The sequence below is a fragment of the Dromiciops gliroides genome, chromosome 5, assembly GCF_019393635.1.
Source record: "Dromiciops gliroides isolate mDroGli1 chromosome 5, mDroGli1.pri, whole genome shotgun sequence".
In the NCBI taxonomy this organism is placed as follows: Eukaryota; Metazoa; Chordata; class Mammalia; order Microbiotheria; family Microbiotheriidae; genus Dromiciops; species Dromiciops gliroides.
This window is the reverse complement of record NC_057865.1, coordinates 292,526,170-292,532,172: the sequence shown is the minus strand read 5'-3', so window position 1 is coordinate 292,532,172 and position 6,003 is coordinate 292,526,170.

Here is a 6,003-nt window from a genome sequence, read left to right as displayed (position 1 = left end):
GTTACTATTGCTAACTGAATTCCCCTCCATCCTACTCCCTCCCCATGTCATTTACTCTATTCTCTATCTCCTTTCATCTTTTCCCTCCTCAAAGGTGTTTTGCTTCTGACTGCCCAAGATCTAGCAATATTAACCACCTTGGAAATAAAAATGTCTTAGTATTATTGTGAAATTATTTTGATCTCTCTGACATCCCCCCAAAAGTCTCAGGGATCCCCACACCACATACTGAAAATACTATTCTAATGAATAAGCTCAAAGCTATTTCTTTCCTTTCTTTGGAAGGTTTTTACCTGCCCCCCCCCAAGAGATGAAGGTATATCACCTCCTAGAGGATGACCACAAAGTAGTAAGTGATACTGAGATGTCACCCATCCTGGGGCCTCTCTGGAGTGGCTGCCTGCTCCCTTCCCCAGAGACATTAAGTTCGTGCTTAGGAATGTATCTTCATTGGCACAGCTGTCCTAAAGACGGGGGACCCTGGGGTGCCCCTTGGCAGGGGCATTTTGAAGCCCCTCCCCAACTCTCCTTGGACCAAGAAGCAGCTGAAAGGAATTCTCAAGGTGACAAGTTTATATTACTTCTGCTCAAAGGATGCTGACACCCCAGGTGTGGGCTCCAGTTTTTCTTACTCTATAAAATAAGATTGAAGGAGTTCAATTTTTTAAAGTCACTTCTAGCCCTAAATCCCTGGCCCTCAGACTCTAAAGGGCAATATCTGTGTAGCTTTTATTAGTATAATTATCATCATTATTACTGTAAGAGGTGTTGGTGGGGGAGGTTCCCCTATTAACTCAAGCACCCTGTTGGCACCTGGGTAAGAGGAAAATTGGGAGCTTTTTTTTCCTTTGTTTTGTTGCGGGGGCAATGAGAGTTAAGTGACTTGCCCAGGGTCACACAGCTAGTAAGTGTCAAATGTCTGAGGATGGATTTGAACTCAGGTCCTCCTGAATCCAGGGCTGGTGCTTTATCCACTGTGCCACCTCGCTGTCCTCTGGGAGCTTTTTAATGGAAAGAAAAGAGCACAGAAAACCTTAAAGGATTATAAGCTCTTTGAGGGCAAGAACCATGCCTTCAATTTCTTTGTAGCCCCCCCAAAAAGGTCCCAGCACAGAGCCTTGAAGATAGCAGATACTCAGGAAATAGATATTGGTTTGACTTATTCTTCCACAAAAAATTTCATAATAATCTAATTGTTGGAGGTAAAATTTTGTCATGGGGTCATGGAGAGGACCTTAAAATCATCAAGTTGAATGTCCTCATTTTATAGCTGCAAAAGAAATAATCATTGTAATGTGCTTAGCACAGCACCTGTCATATAGTAAGTGCTATGTCATTGTTATTATAGTTGAGGAAACTAAGGCCCTGAGAGGTTGTGACTTGCCCAAGGTCACCCAGCTAAGTCAGTGTCTGAGACAAGATTTGAACTCACATCTGGGTTCCTGGCTCCAAGGCCAGCATACTCTCCACTGAACCCCTTTGCTGCAGTTGGACCAGTGGAAAAGGCAAGGCTGGAGCTGGAAGAAAAAGATGAGGCCAGAGAGAGTCAGCCTCAGGGTCACCTGGAGTCCGGTTATAAACCAGCACCATACATTCTCCTTATATTATATATATATATATATATATATATATATATATATATATATATATATATATATATATATATATATATATATATAGTGAGGCAATTGGGGTTAAGTGACTTGCCCAGGGTCACACAGCTAGTAAGTGTTAAGTGTCTGAGGCCGGATTTGAACTCTGGTACTCCTGACTCCAGGCCCAGTGCTCTATCCACTGCGCCATCTAGCTGCCCCTCCTTATATTATATTAATGATGACAACCCTGGGCAAAGAATTGGAAATCCAAGGAATGCTCATCAATTGGGAAATGGCTGAATAAGTTGTGGTATATGAATGTAATGGAATACTATTGTGCTGTAAGAAATGATGAGCTGGCAGATTTCAGAAAAAACTGGAAAGACTTAAGTGGACTGATGTTGAGTGGAGTGAACAGAACCAAGAGAATATTATACACAGTAACAGCAACATTGGGTGATGATCAACCATGATAGACTTGACTCTTCTCAGCAGTGCAATGATCTAAGACAATTCCAAAGAACTCATGATGGAAAATGTTCTTCACATCCAGAAAAAAGAATTGTGGGGTCTGAATGCAGATCAAAACATACCATTTCAGGGGAAACTAGGTGGTGCCCTGGATAAAGCACCAGCCCTGGATTCAGGAGGACCTGAGTTCAAATCTGACATCAGACACTTGACATTTACTAGCTGTGTGACCCTGGGCAAGTCACTTAATCCTGATCACCCTGCAAAAAAAAAAGAAAAAGAAACATACTGGTTCTACTTTTCGGTTGTTGTTTTTTTTTTTTGCTTGTGTTCTGATTCTTCTTTCACAACATGACTAATGCAGAAATATGTTTAATGTGATTGTACATATATAACCTATATCAGATTGCTTTCTGTCTTGAGGAAGGAAGGGAGAGAGAAAAATTTGGAAAAAAAATCTTATAAAAACAAATGTTGAAAACTATCTTTACATGTAACTGGAAATAATAAACTATCTTTATGATAAAACTAAAAAAAAAAAAGAAAAGAAAACGATGACAACCCTGGGTATCATGAGGGTGAGGTTGGAAGGATGAATAATTTGACCAAGGACCCATGAGAGAAGAATGAGGAGGCAGAAGGATTCCTATGGACTCTGTTACCAAGCAGTATATTCTTTTTTTTTGGCGGGGCAATGAGGATTAAGTGACTTGCCCAGGGTCACACAGCTAGTAAGTGTCAAGAGTCTGAGGCCGGATTTGAACTCAGGTCCTCCTGAATCCAGGGCCAGTGCTCTATCCACTGCGCCACCTAGCTGCCCCCAGCAAGTTGTATATTCTTTATGGTATTTTCCTCTCTAACATACATTCATATATACTAAGAAATTCAGAAGTGGATACAAACAAACTGGCCAATTGTTACTGCTGTGTTAAAGTTAATGTGCATTTTTTTAAAAACACAGTGTATGAACATGAGCTCACAGTTTCATATTCTTTTTTGGTTTTTATTTCTATATTAGAAAGTATTGATTATCAAGTAGATTTGTGTGTGTGTGTGTTTTTGGGAGGGGCAAGGCAATCAGGGTTAAGTGACTTGCTCAAGGTCACACAGTTAGTGTCAAGTGCCTGAAACTGGATTTAATAAACTTTTTTTTTCCCTTTTTTTATTTTTTAGTGAGGCAATTGGGGTTAAGTGACTTGCCCAGGGTCACACAGCTAGTAAGTGTTAAGTGTCTGAGGCCGGATTTGAACTCAGGTACTCCTGACTTCAGGGCCGGTGCTCTATCCACTGCGCCACCTAGCTGCCCTGAAACTGGATTTAAACTCAGGTCCTCCTGACTCCAAGACAAGTATTCTATCCACTGCACCACCTATCTGTCCCTTGATCATTTTTTTAAAGAGAGCATTGACTGGATAAAGCACTGGCCCTGGATTCAGGAGGACCTGAGTTCAAATCCGACCTCAGATACTTGACACTTAGTAGCTGTGTGACCCTGGGCAAGTCACTTAACCCTCATTGCCCCACAAAAAAAAAAAGAGAGAGAGAGAGAGAGAGAGCATTGACAACTTGTTATTGGTTTCCAGTGACAGGGGTTGTCCCCAAGATGACTGGCTGGTTGGGATTCAGGAGGACCAACTCAAGTTCTAGGAGTCCCTCTTCTTCACTAGCCTGCTTTCAGCCCTCTGGCTTTTTGCACTGTGTCTGGGGTTTGGGGGAAGCCTTTGAGGGGTTCTCCTCCAAGGAAGAGGGGGCATGGGGGAGGAAGGCAGTGCAGTCACCCAGGGAGATAGTGATGAATGGGGTGGTAGGGAGATAGCAGCTTCTCTCTACCACCCACACTTTGTGCCTCCAAGCCCAAGCATGCTTTGGGGGTGCCCCTCTCATTCCCCTTCCTGGAAGAATTGACACTTGAAAAGAAGAGAGTGGGGAAATTGAGAACTTAACAGGGGTGTCTATAGCCACTGGGAAGGGGAGATTATAGGCCTTGCTGGATCATGCAATATATAAAGCCCTGGACTTGGAGTCAGAAAGACCTGAGTTTTAATTGTTCCTCAGATACATAGTAGCTGTGTGATCCTGGGCACTTGCTTAACCTCTCTAAGCCTCAGTTTCCCTATTTGCAAACTGGGGATGATGACACCTACCTCACAGGGTAGTTGTGAAAATCAAATGAGTTCCTATCTGTAAAGTGATTTGCAAACATTCAAACATATATAGAGGTATAGAGTTTTGCCATTATTATTGGAATGGTGGACTGGGTTTTGACTACTCAAGAATTTTAAAGTCAATGTTGTTCACTCTGATTTTCACTGGAGCTATATGTCCTGAGGGAGCTGAGATTTCAGACACTGCCTGGGGCAGCCCTGAGGCTCCAAGCTTTCAGGCTGTATCTTTTCACTGTTGAGTTCATGGAGTAAAGTGTCTTCTAATTGAGTGCACATACTCCTTGTAAGTCACAGGGAGTTGGGCTGGACCTTGACCAGCGATTTCATTGGCATGGGGTGCTCCTAATGAAAAACTCCCTCAACCAGTGACAGTTGGCATCTTCTCTGCAACTTGGCCTTAGACAGTGACTTAGAACAACCAAGATTAGAAGGAAACTGCCTGTTTAAAAAAAGAAAACTGCCTGTTCCTATCCTTTGACCATTTCTCAATTGGGGAATGAAAAAATGCTCTAAATTACTATTGATTGGAGAAATGCAAATTAAAACAACTTTGAGGTACCACCTCACACCTAACAGATTGGCTAATATGACAAAAAAGGAAAATGATAAATGTTGAAGAAGATGTGGGAAAATTGGAACACCAATTCATTGTTGGTGGAGTTGTTAGTTGATCCAACTATTCTGGAGAGCAATTTGGAACTATAACCAAAGGTCTATAAAACTGTGCATACCCTTTAACCAAACAATACCACTACTAGGTCTGGATCCCAAAGAGATTGTAAAAATGGAGGAAAGGACTCACATGTACAAAAATATTTATAGCTGCTCTTTTTGTGGTGGCAAAGTATTGGAAACTGAGGGGATGCCCATCAATTGGAGAATGGCTGAACAAGTTGTGGTATATGAATGTGATGGAATACTATTTTGCTATAAGAAATGATGAGCAGGCAGATTTCAAAAAATCCTGGAAAGACTTACATGAACTGACGCTGAGTGAAGTGAACAGAACCAGGAGAACATTGTACACAGTTAACAGCAACACTGTATAATGATCAACTGTGATAGACTGTGATAGACTTCTCAGCAGTGCAATGACCCAAGACAATTCCAAAGAACTCATGATGAAAAATGTTTTCCACATCCAGAAAAACAACTATGGAGTCTGAATGCAGATTGAAGCAAGCTATTTTTACTCTATTTCTTATTGTTATTTTTCCTTCTTGTGGTTTTTCCCTTTTGTTCTAATTTTTCTTTTACAATATGACTACTATGGAAATATGTATAACATGATTGGATATATATAACCTAAATCTGATCGCTTGCTGTCTTGGGGAAGGGGCAGGGAAAAAAGGAAGGGAAAATAATTTGTAACTCAAAATCTTATAAAAATGGATGTTGAAAATTATCTTTACATGTAATTAGAAAATAAAATAAAATACTACCAAAAAAAGAATGAGATGCATTTTGGGACATGGATGACATGGGGATTTGTTCTGCTCAACTATACTTGTTTATGGCTAGGATTTCTTTTTCTTTTGAATTAAGGGAATGGGAGGGAGAGAAAATAAGTGCTTTGAATTGAATTTTTTAAGTTAACAAAAGAGATCATAGTTAACCCAACTCTGAGGTTGCTAATTGAGTTGGCTCAGCCCTACTAGGAGGCAATATGAATTCCTATTGCACTCCACATACACCCCAAGTCTAAGCACACGGGTTTTATTTACTGAAGGGCAAATGAATGTTACAGCCATTGCTCCCATTCTCTTGACTCC